Source organism: Plutella xylostella, chromosome 3, assembly GCF_932276165.1.
Source record: "Plutella xylostella chromosome 3, ilPluXylo3.1, whole genome shotgun sequence".
In the NCBI taxonomy this organism is placed as follows: domain Eukaryota; kingdom Metazoa; phylum Arthropoda; class Insecta; order Lepidoptera; family Plutellidae; genus Plutella; species Plutella xylostella.
The window spans coordinates 823,521-842,636 of record NC_063983.1 but is presented as its reverse complement, the minus strand read 5'-3'; the positions used below and the strand labels follow the sequence as shown (position 1 = coordinate 842,636).

Here is a 19,116-nt window from a genome sequence, read left to right as displayed (position 1 = left end):
AAGCAGCTGCGCAGCACGCGGCAGCGCAAAACGCGGACCACGATGTTTGCGCAGGGCACGCACGCATTTTTTAGGAGTGTTGGTTTGCCTTTGCCGTACAAAAATGACACGCAATAGTGAGGATCTGTAAAAAAAACGACGCGCAGTTCATAACATTCTTGTTTTTCATTATTTGAATGCATAATTACTGACGTAAAATTTATTGTTTCCCCTCCCAAAACCTATAAGAATTTTACAATAGTGCGGAAATTGTGTGTTTTGATGTTGTGCGAAGGCATGACTTCCATGCCCTGCGTGTCCTACGGTCCAACGATAGGGCGTAAAGTTACGTTTACTATGAATGATTTTATCTCTTTCTAAACTCCAGAATCAGTGAATGACCGTGTGAAATAAACAGCGTGCGAAATAAACTCGAGAACAGTGAATAGTGGTTGTTTGTGTAACTTGTTATTCTCATGGCGTAACCGTAACGCGGTAATAAAATTGTCATCGTTGTTATTGTCGCCGTGAAATACTCTCAACGAGTCGTCAACGCAGCCACGACGGGCCGTGGTGCATTCGTTACGGTGTCCGATTCATCCCAACGGGTGTGTTTACGCGCTAACCGCCCAGTGAGCAGATAAATCGTATTTTTAGTCGAGGCGCGTGTCATCGGCGGGATATCGACAGGCACTCGGGTGACTTTCATCACGGAATTCGTAAACAACTTGAAGGTTATCGGTCGGCATGCGGAGGTAGCGGGCGGGCGGGCATGCGGCGCGGCTAGCATGGCCGGGGCGGGCGCCGTGGTGCGCCACGGGTACCTGCGGAAGCTGAAGACGATGAAGCGGAAGTACTTCGTCTTGAGAGAGGAGGGAGCAGACTGTTCAGCGCGGCTGGAGTACTACGAGTCGGAGAAGAAGTTCCGTGCGGGGGCGGCGCCACGGCGGGTTGTTCCCCTGAGGAGCTGCTTCAACGTGGCGCGGCGGCTGGACCTGAAGCAGCGCCACGTGATCGCGCTGTACACCAAGGAGGAGCAGTTCTGCGTGGTGGCGGAGGGCGAGGACGACCTGCGCGCGTGGCTGGCTGACCTGCTGCGCCAGCACGCCGCCGGCGACGCGCCGCCCGAGCTGCTGCACCCCACACGTGAGTACACACTCCTCAGCAACTGTCCCTGTACTCATGAACTGTCCGGGAATCGGTTGGTGGCATACCTTCACGCTTAGAACCGCTAGAAACATGCCAATGCTTTCCGTTGAAGCACATACCACAATGATAAGTTGCTTGGAATATTGTTTTGAAATATGTACAATGTGAATTTTGCTGATGGTATCTGTCCATATCCACAAACCTCTTGTAAAGTTCCACACACATGTCATGTACTCAGCAACTAGTGTTGCGTCCCACACATGTTGTTTACTGTGGCTCCGAACCTATGGCTGCTCAACAGAATGGAATGGATTAAAAATATTTCACGTTTGTGTTAGCAAATATTATTTGTTTCTGAAACAGTAATTTACTATGTTAAGACAGCTACAATTCCAATTCTTCATATTGGACTGTGTGATTCCCATAAGATTATAAAAGTATTTTAAAAAAATATAATTTGAAAACAAAAGGTTTTAGAGTTAATACTTATTGGTATTCATTAGTTTCATTACTGATGCTTCAGAGTTGTCCAAGAATCAATAACTATTGTTATCTTTGATGAGGAGCACCTATACTGAAACCTATTCATAAACAAACTGACAGGTGTTTCTACAGGTAAACATGCTTATTAGTATAATATCAATATTAAATGCTGTTATTATTTGCAAAGATGTTTTCTAAAGATTTCTTGCAAATGAGATTTACTTTCAACATAACTTTGTAAAGGTATTTAGGTATTACAGTTGGGAACACTTATGAACTATTTGAGGTTAATTTATACCAATTCACAGCAACAAATATTTTTTGGATTCTGTTTTTTTTATGTAGCATTCTTATAAAGTTTCTTTTACTGAGCTAAGGCCATCTTCCCCACATCTCTTGTTCTGTACCACCTCAGGCCATCCTGGCTAAAACTAATTGAGGTCATTCCGCCATCTTCGCCTCAGCCTGTCTACTACCACTATGTATGTCTAAACATATTATTGTAATCTCTTATTAATATTATATAAATTTAAAGACTAATCCATCTAATACATGGACAACCAGGGAAAGTATTTGAGACATTGAATAAAAAGCCAGTATACTGTCATTTTTAAAAATAAAATGTCTTAACAAAATGTGACCATCCCATTTAGCTTACAAATAATTATATGTACTTATACATAACTTACATTTTAAAAACCTGGACAAGTTTCTAACACAAAATATGATAATTATATTTTTTTTTCTATCATCATTCATCACCATCAGATCATCATCTCACTATTGTAGGTACTTATGAACCAATTTTTTAGGCACCTCATTCATTCATACTTTATTTATTAATTATGCCATTAGTAAAAAATGGCAATGTGTATTCAACATATGTTTTACTTAATTATAAAAATTTTGTACACATTCTGTACCAATTTTCATATTATTCAGCCGGTTTCAGCTCTTTCATTGTCAATATTCTGGAAATAGGCCTTCAGGCTCTATCTTTCTTACTTGTCCCATAAGCCACACCATAACAAGCAATCGGAAGCTTCTTGCATCTAATGCTAGCCACCAGTTAATAATAACCATAAAAGATAAAACTAGTGCTAAAATGGATTTTGTTGCGACCTATCCACAGCAAAAGAACCACTTCTGACCAACCTTTCAGGGATTACAGTCTTGGGATTACGATAACTAGGTAGGTACTTATGGTATTTTAGTAAGGAAAATTTAAGGGTTACCATGCACAGGGTATAAAGGATAAAGGCTAATAAAAAACCGAATTTACTAGCTTTGTTATTAATGGCATACCTACCTACAATAGTTTAATATCAAGTCAATGAACCTTTGAAGTTAATTTAATTAACTGTCTGATAAGAATTTGTCCACTGAGACAAATTGACATTGAGTTCAATAATAATAACCTTATTGCTATCTATCTACCTACATGAGGTATGAAGTGATAAATACAATGTACTTAGGTAGGTAGGTATGCACGAAAGTATTTTAATAGATATTCCATCGTCATCATCACCAGCTAATTATCGTTCACTACTGCATCAGATCCGATCCGATTCTACAAGGTGGAAAACATTTGGGGAGACCTATGTTCAGTAGTGGACGTCCTATGCACAATAAACTTAGGTTGCACATCTAGAATCTAGATGTGCAGGTTTTCTCACGATGTTTTCCTTTACCGTAAGAGTTTAAAGTCCTTACTTTTTAAGAATTACTTAGTAGATGGTAGAATTCGAACCCACGGCCTCATGAATGAAAAATGAGAGCCCGGGACCTTATCCGTTACGCCACCACGACTCTACCTATAATACAATTTAAAATAACCACCAATTTTAGCCTAAAATAACAACCTGGTAATTAAACTAAATGTAGACTGTTTTTTAGACGTCAATTAACCGAGTTATTTAGTGCATTACCTCTTTAAAGTTTTAACCTAATTAGCCTGTTATGAGAACTGGCTATCTAGGTATTCCACAGTGGCTTCATTAAGTTAATGGTAACAACTTTATTTTGGGCGGGAGGCGATAAAAAAGGCTAATAATACAAAGTACAGTCGACAACAAAAAGTATTCATACTTTGGTATGGAAAATATACACGATTCTACTCTGTTTGATTAATCATAGGTAGGTATGCAGGGGTGAATTCCTTAGTTCTAATTTCCTATAGGTACTTTGCCTGCTTTCGATTAGAATTTAAAAACACCTCAAACTTTTCGTGGTCGCCTACCTACGGCTACATGCATGGTCACAAATATCGTACAGGATAAGATAAGAGCCGTTTATACTATAGGAGTACCTACACACCATGTAATGTGATGATGGGAGACATGATCCCAGCGCTCTCGTACTACGAAAGGCAATAATAAGCAGAATCAAATCACACAAATACAAGCCGCCGAGGACCGAGCGAACTCTTATCGTGTGAACGCCACTTTAGTAAAGTTAGCAACAAGTTAGCAAAGACAACCCAGTAACATTGTGAGTTGTCTGAGCAAATTGATTGTAGCGCGCGGGTCGCGGGGTCGCCCTTGTTGTTGTTTATGCTGAACCACAAACGAACTTATGTTTCTCCATTGAACAAATATGTTTTCTTTGGAAAATTACTAGCCGTTTTGTGCTTTTTCGCGATTGATTAATCGCTAATAGCCCTTCAAATTGGGCTGTGTAATGTTGGCATGGGTGTACCATGTTTGCTTTCGTTTCGTTGGGGACAAAGCGGTAGGATGAAGGGCGCAAGGCGTAATAGCGATTGTCATAAATGATTATTGTGAGATGATTTTAATTCATCGGCAATAAATATCTCGATGCGTATCGACTTTTGTCTTTTTAGTTATTCATGATGAGTGCTTTGATTGGAGTATACTAAAGTAGGTACCTAAATCTATTTAGAGATTTATATGGAAAGGATATAGCTTTCTCGATTTGCCCGCTAGTTATACCTATTGTCCGATGAACGAGCTCCATTCTCAAATGAGAAACTCACGAATCCCATTTTCACCTCAGAATCTTACCACCTAAAAAATCGCCTACTTTAGCTCACTCTCTCCTCTATTCCAGAGCACGTCTGGCAAGTGAATGTCCAGAAGAAGGGGCTAGGCGCCTCTAAGAACATCATCGGTCTGTACAACCTGTGCCTCACCGACAAGACCCTGACGCTGGTGAAGATCCGGCCCAATAATAACACAACTGGAGAGCAGCTGATGACCGATGGAGTGGAGTTCTCGCTGAGGAATATTAGGAGGTGAGTTGAGGGTTTTGTTAGCTACTTTATCATTGGGACTTGGTGGTGGCACTCTCAAAGTTCTAATATTAGAGAGGGAATATTAAATATGTTATCTCCGTAAACCATTCTGAATCGCCGTAAAATAAATAGTATACCTACAAACTTTTTTTTTCACCCTTTACGGTGGTAGTCACTAGTCAACAAAAACCATGATGCAATTCTGGAATGGCGACAGCCAGAAAAACCATAGAGCTGTCTTCAAACAACGACCTAAATTCATCTTTTAGAACTGGTCTAGGGTTCATCACCGTGGTGAAAATCCGGTTAGCTAGTCTGAAAAATTTATACTTCCCTCGAGGAGCCTTCTACATAGTAACAATAACGCATTTATTCCAGATGCGGCGACTCGGAGTGTTTCTTCTACATGGAGGTGGGGCGGCAGACGGCCACCGGCGCCGGCGAGCTGTGGATGCACACCGACGACGCCAACATCGCGCTCAGCATGCACCACACCATCTACAAGTGAGTAGGCGAGCGTGGGACGCCCTCCGCGGGCTGGACTGTTGGAGGAACGGGGGCGGAGTGTTGTGGCGTTCTTTAGGAGAGGCCTATGTATGTCCAGCAGTGGTTCATTGCGGAGTGATGTTTATTTCAGTCACTATCTTTTCTTGTGCTATGTGTATCGGTGGCCTGTCAGGACTGCCCAAGGACGGATATAAGGTGCAGGTGATACGTCACTCAAAGACGCTTCTTTCATGCACTCAGTCACAACTTATTGACCAAAAATCCGCCAGGAGATTTTCGTCAGTGTAGTGTTTGTAGGAATGTATTTGGAAGCCTATTGGTATTTTTCGCTCTCTCCACATCGTAACACAAGGGATATATCTATGCTATACACTTCTACAATATATGACTATAATTCTATAATACAGGTATTTCATTTAAAATTTGACGAATTTCATGCAAGTGAAGCCGATTTCACATAACCTTCTCAACACCATACTCAGCCTTCCCCCACCCCACTTCCAGCGCGATGTGCAACTGCAAAGACGAGAAGGAGCTCCAGCCGGCGATGAGGAACAGATCCTCTTCAGCATCAGAGGACCCCCGCACGGGGTCTCTGCCGCCGCGGCGCTCCACCTACTCCGACGGACGTGGCCGCGCCGGCCTCGGCACAGGTATGTGTGGCAAAAGCTGGAGGATTTGTCACCGTGGTGACAGGGTGGTCCACTATTCGCGTCGTTGGATGGTGCGGGTGACTTCTGTCAGATAGGAGCATTATAGCGTGATTGGATAGTATTGTGTTTTTATATGACAGACGACATCCGCACCATTCTACTCGTATACCGCGCAAAGTGTAGATAGATAGATTCGTGTCGGTCTGGTAGACCAGGCGGGCGTTTTCCTGCTATCCTTTTTGGCAGGATTTGTCTAGTTAATAGCGGACTAAGCAGTGAAAGTCGTGAGGAATGACGGAAGTCCTGGCAGATTAGATAGCAGGAAAATTAGACAGTGATTTGAGGAAATGTTAACGAGATTTCAGTGACTGGTGTTTTGGACTAAAGTGTCTGCCGAAATAACTCTTTTTGTAAAGTAATTGTAGACGGTTTACTGAAGCTAAACTACGTCGTTTGAAGACATAATTAGGTAGTGATGTGATTGCGTCTGATATCTTATGTTGTCGTTGTAATGTAAGTTAATCCATAGTAATGCCAGTTACTGAGATGTCGTTGAGGTTTCGCTCGCGGGTGGCGGTTTGATTTTGAATGCGATGCGATAGTCAGTCTCGGTGCTAAGATTGAATGTTGGCTGATGAGGACAGTTAGGGCTCTGGCACATAACACACGTGTTAATGTGTGGGAGCCCTTAGGCTGACATTTACTATACTATTTCCTAACTTGTACATAGAAAATATACTGTATAAAGCACTATAAAATAACAAGTTTGATACGAAAGCGTACCGAGGTATAGTCAGCATTCAAGATTGAGTCCAAGACCTGAAGTAGCGGCTAGCGTTACTGTGACTGTCTGGTGGAGGCTGCTCGCTGGGATTAGAAAACGATGTGTTGTTAATTAAAATGTTTTTGTTGTTAATTAAAACTAAAGTGTGAATTATGCAAAAACAATAAGGGCTTCACTCTCAGATAAAGATAATCATTTTCTAATCTTAGCAGAAATGTGTGATTTGTACATCGTATTGGTTTGGTACAATGTTTTGGAGTGTAGTGGTGAAGGAATAGCCCATTTACTTGATATTGTTAGGTAAAATAATTTATAGCTAGGAATAGACAGAATAGTCACATTATGTAAATTACTCAAATACATTGTAGATACATTAGTTTGGTGTCAAGTAGATTCAAAGCATGATAGTTTTACTTTTGATAAGATTTATGATTGGACTGTGTACTTTTACCGATTTGCCTATCTAAGCAAATTATTTAAAACTAGATAAATATGAAAATAATATAATAAAAGTCTTGTCAAAAGTACTCCCCGATCAAATAGAGTCTATGCACTTTTTGCACCAATCATTGTGTGATTTCTCCGTAGTTTTGTTGCTTGATTTTTTTTTAGATGTGACTAACAGTACCTACGACTACATTCTACAATAGAAACTGGCCACTGTGATGGGTAGAATATAGAACTAGAATTAGTATTTAAAATCGACGCTTTAAGTCTTGAGCTAATCATCTCTTTGACTTAAAACTTTTCGGACTGACTGCATAGATAAAAAAAAACATGAAAACATTTTTACCGAGCAGTTATACCTGTGTACTGTAATATATGTAAAAATATATTTTAAGACTAAAGGTGTTGTCTATATCGGCGTTTAAAACTATTGCAGAGAAGAGCTTATGCGTTGGCTCGTGCATAAAGCAATGTGTCTGTTCCACGACGTACTCCATAGACGAGTCGGCGGCGTCCATCGCGCCACTGGCCACTAATAACGGTAATACCAGAGACAATTTAAAAACAAAACAAAAATGGCGCTTGGCTGTCAACTGTCATTCATTATCGGGATGTTTGTGGCCTATTTCCTTTGCCCTTATATGTATGTTATTTTTTCAACTTCAACTGTATTCAATGTGGTTGTTATCATGGAATTTCCTATAGGTTTATCTTCCCCGCTTACACATAAATTTTGTGGTAGGATGTGTGGGTATAATGACTAAACACATTTCGGCAAGTTTAGTATCTATTGTACTAACCATAAAGCATCATCTGTCTATTTTTGTGTCTCGGACAATGCTCTCGCGAAATTCCTGAATATGATTTATGCTTTCATTGCGTTGGCGTTGATACTGAAATAAATTTTATTTATTAAAGGAAGGCTAAACATTTCAAAAGCATGTTTATTGTAATTTTATGTTTGTGCATGTTTAATATTAATGTCTTGTTGGTACTTATATTTATGTCGTCGGATCGAATACCTAGCTCAATAGACCTCACATTATGTTATAGATTTTCCTCAAGCATAACAGAGCCGCGGGGATTTTGCAATTACAAAACAATTTTACCGTTAGCCCCACCGGTAATCGTCTCGTGACCATTCAAAAAGCGATTCTATCCACGCACTTTAAGTTCCACAGTCTCTAAACTGCTATGTCATCGTGTCCGTAGTACAACTTGTGCTATTAGCAAATCACGATGACTCGGCATTTTTATTCAAAGTAGTTTTGTATCTCTTTCCTTCTGAGCTACCGGGTTATGTCTGTCCCTGTCTCGCAGAAACAAAAGGCGAGCGATGTTGAAGCGCAGGGGTTGCATGTTGTTTACGAGTGGAAGTGAATCATGCTTGTTTACTATGTCCGTTTGATGCGATGCTGATTGCCGCTCAAGGTCTCGATAGCGAGCGCCGCGACGCATGCCAAACTTCTTGTACATGTTTCTAGGCTTATGTATGACTTCTTGTATATTATGTACTTGCAGTCTGCCTATTTTATTACGGCTCCTGATTCGTGTAATTGTCGTCTTTTAGTTGAGATTCTAGGCTAACTTACCTCATCTATAAATCGCCGAAACTCTGATATTTATAGAAACTAACTTGAAATGCTTATCGCATTCTTCATTATTTTTCATATGTCCATAACCATACTTCATATACCATAGGATATATTTTATGCCAACCTAAATGTGAGGTTTTTAGGTTTATAGGTACTAAAATGCTAGCTTTAAGTTAAATTTAAGGCAATCGTAAAGCTATTGATTACATTATGACATTGCATGGTTGTGTTGGTGTTTCATCATCATCACTCAAACATCAAATTCAAACATACATAATATTTACTCTCTGGTTACACAGAAATTGAGTCGGGTAAAATATTATCTGATAAAAAGATGTCTGATTTCTGTGTATCTATAACTAGTCATTGATATTGTTTATAACAGTGTGTGCTCTCATTATACATAACTAGCATACATGCTACAGTAAACAGACTAGAAGATTCAGCCATTTAAAAATATTGTGATTCGTTAAAAAATATTTCACGTTGGTGTCCATGATTCCAATTCGCTTAAAATTCAACTTTCCCGATTAGCCAATCACAGCTCCTGTCAGTTACAAAGTGACAGCTGTCAAATTTTCAATCTTCTACTCTGTGTGCACAAATGTCGCGCGTCGGCTGACGCCCGCCCCTTGTTCCGCAGCCGACTCGAATAACCCACTAACAGAGGCGCGCGCGCACCAGCGCACGGCGTCGCTACCCACCGGATATCCGGCCTTCACCGCCGAACCGCTCAAAATAGTCCACGAGCGAACCCGCTCCGCGCCGCTCACCGGCGACGAAGTAGACCGAGCCACCATAGAGAAGGCCGCTAGACACTCGTCCTGCAAAACCGTCAATGGATACGGAAGCGACTTTCTACTCAAAAAGTCGTGCCAATGGGCCCGCCGCGCCAGTACCGGGGCGCGACTGTCCAAGTTGTCGCCGGCGCATAGTAAAAGTAAGTGAGGTGTTCGGGCAAGCAACACACGCGGCTTGTAGTAAGGGGGTCGGTAAGTCGGTAGTTTGAGGCTTGGCTTTGTGTGAGGTGAACCAGGGAGGTTTGGTCTGTACGGGTATGAGAAAAGTTTCGATTCGGGTATTCTATTGCCCCCCGAGCATTTAAAGTAAAAAGAAACAAACTTTTTGGTACTTGCCTTGGTTCACCTTTCACCCGTTAAAATGCAAAATGAGGCAATATTTAGCATAAGTTAGTTTATTTTAGTTAGTCTTGTATGAATTGGTAGAATAGTTTCAGTCTTACAAATTTATTAACCTACATGTCCATAAATCGATACATTTCTCATCATCATTAACATACTTCCCGAATTCATAAGCTTTTGTACAGTGCTATGTTGTCATAATACGTCATCGCAGCTTTTAATCATTGTAACGTTCTTGTCTATGCAAGCTTGGAAACTGTACTTTATTCGTGATATCTTGATAAGGCATGTTTCTAACGCTACAATACCAAACTTTAAACTGTCTTATTACCCTGTTAACTTTCCGTCTTAGCAATAATGAAATAATTTATTTGTATAATCGCGCTTTCTCTTTCTTCTGGCACTTGACCTATCGAAGGTGATTGAATAAAGGGATGATGCTTTTATTTATCTACACCAAAGTGATTACCTTATTGTTAGTAACGGGGCTTGGCATTTTACTTAATCCAACTTGTTCTAATTCATAATTCCCTAATCGCTATTTAAAAATGCTTTATTTAACAGCAGAAAATAGTTGTAGTTTACCAAATCGATCCATTTGGCATAGTGAATAATGAATTTAAAAAATAAAAAATGAATTTGATCCTTCTGTTAGCTATGGAATAGTCGATTGATCTTCAGCTAGCGAATGCCCTTTAGTCCCCTGCCCTACCTACTTACCCACGCATCAAACGGCTTACCGCCATTTTGCACAAGTCTATCTCCTTTTTATAAAACAGTAATTAGTTACTATTTACATAATGTAAAACAGTTTTGAATTTCTTCTTTTACAAAAATACACTGCTGAAAAAATTTTATAGTTTTCTTGCATACTATTCAGTATCGCTCGCGGAAATTATTGGAAAACAAATAACAGATACCTATATGTTTCTGAAAATTTGCGCTAAGGGGCGCTGCTTAGTATATGTAAGAAAACTATCATTTTAGTTTTAGTTAACTATCAAACCCCTTATTACCCAACGATGAACACTATAGGCTATGGCTTGCATATTTGCATAATCTGACTCTACACTACTTGAACAAACATCTATTACAGAGCACACATTTTCCTAACCCTTAAATAATATCTAAAACAGATTTCAATCTCCATTTGCAACGAATGCTACACTCAACACTCTACACAACACACCCACCAACTACCAACACCTACCACTACCCTCAACCACGCCGGTACAGTACCTAATAAAGCGTATCCCCCACAGACGCGCCGACGATCCGCAACCGTTGCGACAGTATGCCGTCCCGGACGTGCCCGCCGATCGACGCAGAGCGCACGCCTTCGCGGCTGCCGTCTACTAATGAAGGTTAGTGGATATTATTGTATGAACTTAAAAGTTTAACCTATTGAGTTATGAACTTAAAAGTTTAACCTATTGAGTTAAGGTTGCTTTACGTAAACAAAGAAAGGTGTAATGATTTGTCTCCGTGAAAGGATTGGCCGAGTGACTGAAAACGAAACGACTGCGAGATTTAACTATCCCTTATGGTTCCATTATAGTTCATAGCAATGCTTATTTTTTTTTATATTTAATGGCTAATTAAACTCCACTTTACTAATACATACTTTAGTGATGGTACCGTAGCCTAGGTACTAGGCAGTAGTAAACCTGAATCTGAAACTAGGAGCCGTGGGTTCAAATCCCGCCCAGGGCAAACATTCGTGCGATGAGCACTTGTGTTTACCTTATATCTGGCTGTTGTTTATCTACTATGTATTTCTGTAGATATATCAGCAGTCCGATGGGTGATATTACAGGCATTGCGTAGTTTGGAGTCCGATGGCCGCGTGTGACTTGTCCCACATATTTAATTACATATTTAATTAATTTACTGTCCAGTCGGCGACATCGGTCACGACGAGGCGGACGCGGCGGAGTGGCCCCGCGCGCCGCGCATCCCCGAGGAGCCCGACTACTGTGACGTCACGCCGAGGACCAAGTGAGTGACTACATACTACATATGTTGGTCCCGGGTTCTTTCCGGCCCGAAGGACCAACAAATGGAGCCGTGACACCGCGAGCCAAGTGAGTGTCGACAGAATACATAGGTCGCTGGTTTTATCCGACCGGTGGCCCGAAGGACCAACAAATGTAAGGGGATGCTCTATTCAATGGAAGGTAGAGGTGAAAAGACGGTGGTTTATTGAAGTCTAAATTACGACTGCTGCGACGTCACCCCAAGAACCAAGTGAGTGTCAACCGAATGCATAGGTAGGTAGTTGGGTTGATTCGGCCCGAAAGACCGAATAATGTAAGGGATTGCTATGTGAATGTCAGGTAGACAGAGGTGAAAAGACGGGTGGTTTATTGAAGTCTAAATTACATGGCAACCAAATGCAGTGACAAACAGTCTGCTTAATTAAGCACATTGTTACCGCTAGTGTTGGTCAGTGGGTGACATCGGGCGCGACGAGGCGGCCGCGGCGGAGTGGCCCCGCGCAGCCCCGCGGAGCCCCGCTACTGTGACGTCACGCCGAGGACCAAGTGAGTGTCAACCTAATACATGTAGCTGGGTCGATCCGGCTCGAAGGACCAACAAATAGCACGACTACTGTGACGTCACCCCGAGAGCCAAGTGAGTGTCTACCAAATACATTTAGCTGGGTCGATCCGGCTCGAAGGACCAACAAATGGAGTGACGTGACGCCGAGAACCAAGTGAGTGACTACCGAATACATAGGGTGGTAGTTGGTCGATCCGGCCCGATGGACCAACAAATGGAGCCAGACTACTGCTTCGTCACGCCGCGAGCCTAGTGAATGTCAAATACATAGGTCGCTGGTTCTATCCGGCTCGACACTATACGCCAGTTGGATCGTATAGTATAGAAAGAAAAATAAATAGTTTTAGATGTAAAAAAGCATTTTTTTCATTGGTCTTTGCAGGCAATTGCTTACTACTTTCAGAGCATGAGTGATTAAAACTGTATTTCCTTATCCACAGCATGTACAACCGCAAGATGTCTCTATCTGCGCAGTCGAAGGCTGAAGAAGACGGGTACCTCGCCATGTCCGTGTCGGAGCCCGGCGGGACGCCCTGCAGCGACACCGTGTGCAGTGGGACGCCCTCCACCGACCCCCGGTTCAGGTGAGTTTGTTGCGAGTGTTGGTTGTTCGAGTGTTTGGGTTACGTTGGTGTTTATATCATTGTTTCATATGCTTTAGAAGTAATAGTCGCCACTACGCCGTAATCGTCCACTGCTGAACATATGTGTGTTTTTCTTATGCAGCCATTACCCGCTATCTATGTATTCTTTGTTCCAGCTGGATAACTTTCCAAATAAGCTACATTTAATTGTTTCGTGAACTCCTCTGTAAAATACCAATAACCTCACTTGAATCTAATTTTCATAGCACATTTTTAACCGATTTAAAAAAGAGGTCTGTCTGTATATCTACCGATATTTTTGGCGAGTTGTTATCTTTTATCTCCGAATACATCATTAAGAACTTGTAAAAAAGAAGTAAATAATCATAATTTTCCGTCTATTCCAGTGAATACAACCTAGAGCCGGCCACAGCTCACTTCAGCTCCTCAGCCTCTCGCTCCGCGCGCGCCTACAGCGTGGGGTCGCGCCCCGCGCCGCCGCCCGCGCCCGAGCGACTCAGGGCCTACAGGTACACTACACGAGACTACATGCTACAGGGGTTGTATAATATGGTATATAAGGTCATTGTAAAATGGAGCGAGCGATGCAGGGCCTACAGGTAACTACACGAGGCTACATGCTACAGGTGTTGCATAATATGGTAAAGGTGAAATGGAGTGTCTAAAAAAGACATTTTGGACATTCATAACCAAAAGAGATGAGACCTATACGTGACCGTGACCACAACCACCAGCCTTCGCTGCTGAAATTCCTGGTAGGAACTTTCAGGTTAGCGCGGCGACGCGACGTAGATAAAATCCCTCTGCCCATGATAGGTACTTCACATGCACGTTAAAATAACGCATCGCCATGTTGGGGGATTGCGATTTTATACAGGTGTTGTAAAAAGGGTATACTGAGTCGAAATTTTGATTTCATTTTCGGGCTTAGATATAGCATGCTGCACATGTAGCTTTCAGCTTAGTACACCCTTTTTGCAACACCCTGTATAACACCTGGAGCCGGCCACAGCTCACTTCAGCTCCTCAGCCTCCCGCTCCGCGCGCGCCTACAGCGTGGGGTCGCGCCCCGCGTCGCCGCCCGCGCCCGAGCGACTCAGGGCCTACAGGTACACTACACGAGACTACATGCTACAGGGGTTGTATAATATAGTAATGGTGAAATGGAGTGTCTAAAAAGACATTTTAAATAACTCTCGTTGTGCAACTTTCGCATCGCCAGCTATGGGGGATTCCGAGTTTATACAGGGTCTTGCAAAAATCTTGCGCGAATTTTGAAATTCTGATTTTATTTTTGGACTTAGATTATAACATACTGCACATGTAGGTTTCGGCTTAGCATACCCTTTTTGCAACACCCTGTATAGCAACCTAGAGCCGGCCACAGCTCACTTCAGTTCGTCGGCGTCGCGCTCCACGCGCGCCTACAGGTAATAGCACAAGACTACATTCTATAGAAGGACGGGCCGCAATTAACCGCTCTCTCACATCGCACAGCCTTAAGAGTGAGCGCGACGCAGAACTTTTGTCAAATGTCTTTTGTTAAATGCGCCCCGTGCTAGCTCTCCTGGTGTTGCACAAATGGAAATGGAGTGTTCTCTCGTTATTCAAAATAACTTTCGTTGTGCAACTTTTGGATATTCACGATATTTTCGCAAATTTTGAATATTGACCAAAAGAGATGTTGCCTACACGAAAGTCAATATGGTATCTCTTTACTTATTCTTTAATTACAACTAATTCACTATTATAACCATTCCAGTGTGGGCGCCCGCACTCGCGCCGTCCGTTCCACGCCCAGCAAGCAGCACAACTCCAACTCCGCGCCCCTCCTGCCCCGAGGGTCTACTGACGACCTGATGGAGCTGGACTTCAGCAACAACTCCCCCAAGAGTGTGGTCATCATGGCGACCACGCCGCCGGCGAATAGTTACTTGATGAGGAAGCCCGTCAAGCCGAAACTTGGTAGGTTACTTGGGTTGTTTATTGTAGTTTGTTATGCTTAGTTGCAATAAGGAAATTTTAGTGTTTTCATAACGCAGTACAGATAAAAGGGTTGCTACGTGTAAGTACAGTAAAAAATCAGAAGCGGTGACGAAAATAGCGGCTGTCTGAATAGGCATTAGGAACATTAAAACAGTCGCAGCGTGAAACGAATAGCGAACCAACGGCTTTGTATCATTAGCATCGCATAGTCTCGCTCGACGCCCAGCAAGCAGCACAACTCCCGCCTGCCCCGAGGGTCTACTGAGACCTGATGGAGCTGGACTTCAGCAACAACTCCCCCAAGAGTGTCGTCATCATGGCCACTACGCCGCCGGCGAATAGCTACTTGATGAGGAAGCCGGTTAAACCTAAACTTGGTACGTATTACCATTTTGGTAGGTCATTTGGGTTTTTTAATTGTTGTGAGAGGAGTGAAAGAGTAGTGTGTTTCGCTGAGATTGAATGACCATAAAAACAGTAGGAGCGCGTTTAATGACTCAATACCTCGTGGGTCTACTCAGACCTGTTGGAGCTGGACTTCAGCAACAACTCCCCCAAGAGTGTCGTCATCAAGGCCACTACGCCGCCGGCGAATAGCTACTTGATGAGGAAGCCGGTTAAACCTAAACTTGGTAGGTTATATACTTATGGTCACGAATGTAATCCCCGTAGTCAGAGGTGACTCGCAAGCGAGCATTTGCTCTCACGTGATATGTCGCGAGTAGTATCGCCGTTTTGGTATGTCATTTAGGTTGAATGATCAAAAAAACAATCGGGAAGCGTTAATGAAATAGACCAATAGCTGTGTGACAATGGCATCGCTTGGTCTTAACTTCCTCCGCGCCGGATAGATCTCTGACCATCTGAATATAATACTTTATCTCTCTACCTACAGACGAGTACGTGGACATGTCGCCCCGCGCCAGCGGCTACGTGGAGATGAAGCCGTCGCACCCCCTCCCGCTCCCCGCGTCGCCCCCGCGCGCCCCCCCCCGCCCCCGCGCCCGTCGCCACCACGCCCGACGGCTACGTCGAGATGAACTACGGGAAGAAGCACGACGACCGCACGCCCTCGAGACCCATCTCCATCGCGCCCCGAGACAGGAGCAGCATACCTACAGGACTGGTCACACCGGACAATAACAGGTATAAGCGAAGCCTTAATAAGGAACCCGTCACGCCGCTCAGCTCGCAAACTATATTCCCGTTTAATCTAGACAGCCCGGCCTCCCCGATGAGGCCGGATGATAATAGACACCACGATTTAGACCACTCGGAGTTGTTCGATGATGAAATCCATCATCATCCGCTGACGACTGTCAGAGAGATTTCGGAAGAATGCGGCAGGAAAAGCCCAGATATTGGGTCTCCGCCGCATTATGTGACGCTTCCACGCACGGTCAGCCAGCCAATCGCGGCGCCGCCCAAAATAACGACCAATGGCGACGAGTTGTCCTGCAACCCGACAGCCACTAAGATCTGGGCGGGAGACCCCACCGGCAAGCCGAGGTTCACAGGGGATGACAGGAAGAGCTCGTCGCCCGCGCCCAATGAAAATGCGACTCTAAACTATGCGGCGTTGGATCTAGAACAGAAAAACCCGACGGCCCCAAGCGCGCCGCGCGCTTATACACAGATAGACTTCGCTAGGAGCGAGAAGCTACACGCCGGCGACGCCAACTAGTCTATACTGTATATTTTACATATAAATACATACCCCCTTGTTTCAAATAGTTCCCGGTTTTAAAGCCCAGGAAATAAGGTTTTCCCGTGTGAAACTGAAGTCTCTCTGCCGTTCGAGTGTGTTAGCGGAGTGCGGTACTAACCAAACCACTATCGTTATACTTAAGTAATAGTCAACTGCCATTTATGTGTAAGAGTAGCGGCGACGTAGCTGTGTAAATATATTATGAATAGTTGTTAGATTGTATAGCGTTTGGGCACTATGAGTGTACGGATAAGGTTCAAGATGGATTGGCTCGCGAGATGGTTGTTTAGGAAAGTGTTTGAAGGAGCGTTTCGCTTGAGTGACTGTCGCCTTTATATATACATATATTTATCGACTAATAATTGCTAATGATTATACAATAATGGAGCATATTATGTAAGTAATATAGACAAATTTATACTTGTATTGTATATAACCGTTTTAAGGCACTGTTAACACTCGCTCAAGCGAATAGCAAATGTGTTGGACCTGAACTTTGAATGCTAACTGATAAAGAATCATGTTTAAAATTATTTTATTGTTAGTGTTCAAAAGCAGGCTAGTAAGTGTAGCACAGTCGTGCGATGTGTAAGGCATTGATGGTCATAGGATGGTCGTCCCATTTGTACTTGTGTTAAATCTATCTAAAATTTACTCTATCTAAGGGCTAGAATCGCTTGCTTACACTCGGTTTTGATACCTACATCGGAAAATTGATTAAAATTTCACGAAAACTAAAATTTTAACAAAACTTTAATGCGATGTAATTTTGGTGGTTTGGAAGATTTTTCTTTTTATAGAAATTTAGGTCAAAACAAAAAAAATATGTGAATTTAGAGTATAATTCGATGCGGTATCAGACTTAGTGAGTCTTAGCACATTTCGTTACCTACTTGTTGTTAAATTTATCTTCTCTATACTATTATTATTACTTATGTGTATCTTTAATGTATTATACTTACTCCCCTTTATAAAAGTGCATGATTAAAAAGATGTATGTATTCTAGACCTATAAATAGTCTGTCTCAGTATAAATACCTACACGATATATTCGGATGTAATTCGTAAATGCAGCCAAGAACACACTAGGCACTATAATCAGTGACACATAGTATAAGGTACTGTCATAAAATAGTGTAGCCTGACATAGGTACATTTAAAAATCACCACAATATTCAATATGTATGTCTTTTTGATTGAAACTGTGCGATTGTTTGATAGTCCCTTGTGAAAAGTTGCATGGATAGGATTGATGAGTAATGTCCACGTCACATTATATACCTTTTTATATAGATAATAGAGTATAATATGCCACGGTTGTGAGAGGGGTCTAAAATTTGTTCACTCAGATTTGATCATTATGTTCCGTAAAAAGCTTCGTTCAACGCGCGGCTTTTCGTCACTATACCATAAATAGTAGCAGTAATGTAACAATATGCATTAATATAAGGTTATAAATATTTTATCAATATAGGTACTTTAGTCGAGATATTCACAGTGTATAATGTTCTGTATTTTGTAAGTAATAGAGTGCGTTTCCGAATGGCGGATAGCCGCGTGTTGGCGAGGCGAGCAACCTATTGTGTTCTCTAGGGTAATACTGTACACTAAACACGCTAAATCTTATTTCTACACATTACTTGTTATAAGCTGAGTACTTTCAACATGGCAATAGTCATTTATGTCTAAGCGTGGAGTGTCTATTGCCATCATAGAAAGGAAATGTACATTATATTGCCTTACTAACTTGATTCTTGGTCAAAGGAATTTAAAAGCATATCAATATACGTATACAAAGTTAAAGTTAGTTCGAATTATCTTCGGTACTAATCATTCAAAAGTGCATACTTATTTGTTTTGAAAAATGTTGAATAAAATTAAATAATAAACAATGTTTTATTCCCAATTTAAAAAAAGGATAGTGAATAGAGTTGAAATAAATAGAGCTTAAAAATTGCAGTGATAATGATAGATAACAGAGCCGATCTTATATTTTAATAATACTATGGAGATGATGGAGGTGGTAGAGCATCCCCATGCAAAGGGAGGATCCTCCGACCAGGCCGGGTGGTGTGGCCTGGCGGGCAGCTGCCCAACGGTTAGCGTTGGGGATTTCTATATATTGCAGAGTAGGTGAGAAACTTCGAATGCGCGATGTAGGATCTTCATAGTAATTTGCGTAGTTTCCATACATCTTCTCTGTTTTGCGTTCCGAGCGCCATCTGTTGATCTTCGTCTGAACTAGTGGCTAGGAGTCCGCCAC

At 42.2% G+C, this 19,116-nt stretch overlaps 1 non-coding gene across 1 annotated transcript; it reads left to right on the top strand.

Annotated features, from left to right (window-relative positions):
• Positions 1-8: 8 nt before the first annotated feature.
• Positions 9-18,761, top strand: LOC105385992. The gene is made up of 13 exons (XR_007267043.1): positions 9-1,125; positions 4,681-4,864; positions 5,243-5,368; positions 5,876-6,024; positions 7,692-7,796; positions 9,494-9,790; positions 11,255-11,356; positions 11,891-11,990; positions 12,995-13,138; positions 13,546-13,668; positions 14,922-15,124; positions 15,667-15,777; positions 16,041-18,761. It is a non-coding gene; the product is annotated as an uncharacterized LOC105385992 (transcript).
• Positions 18,762-19,116: the final 355 nt, after the last annotated feature.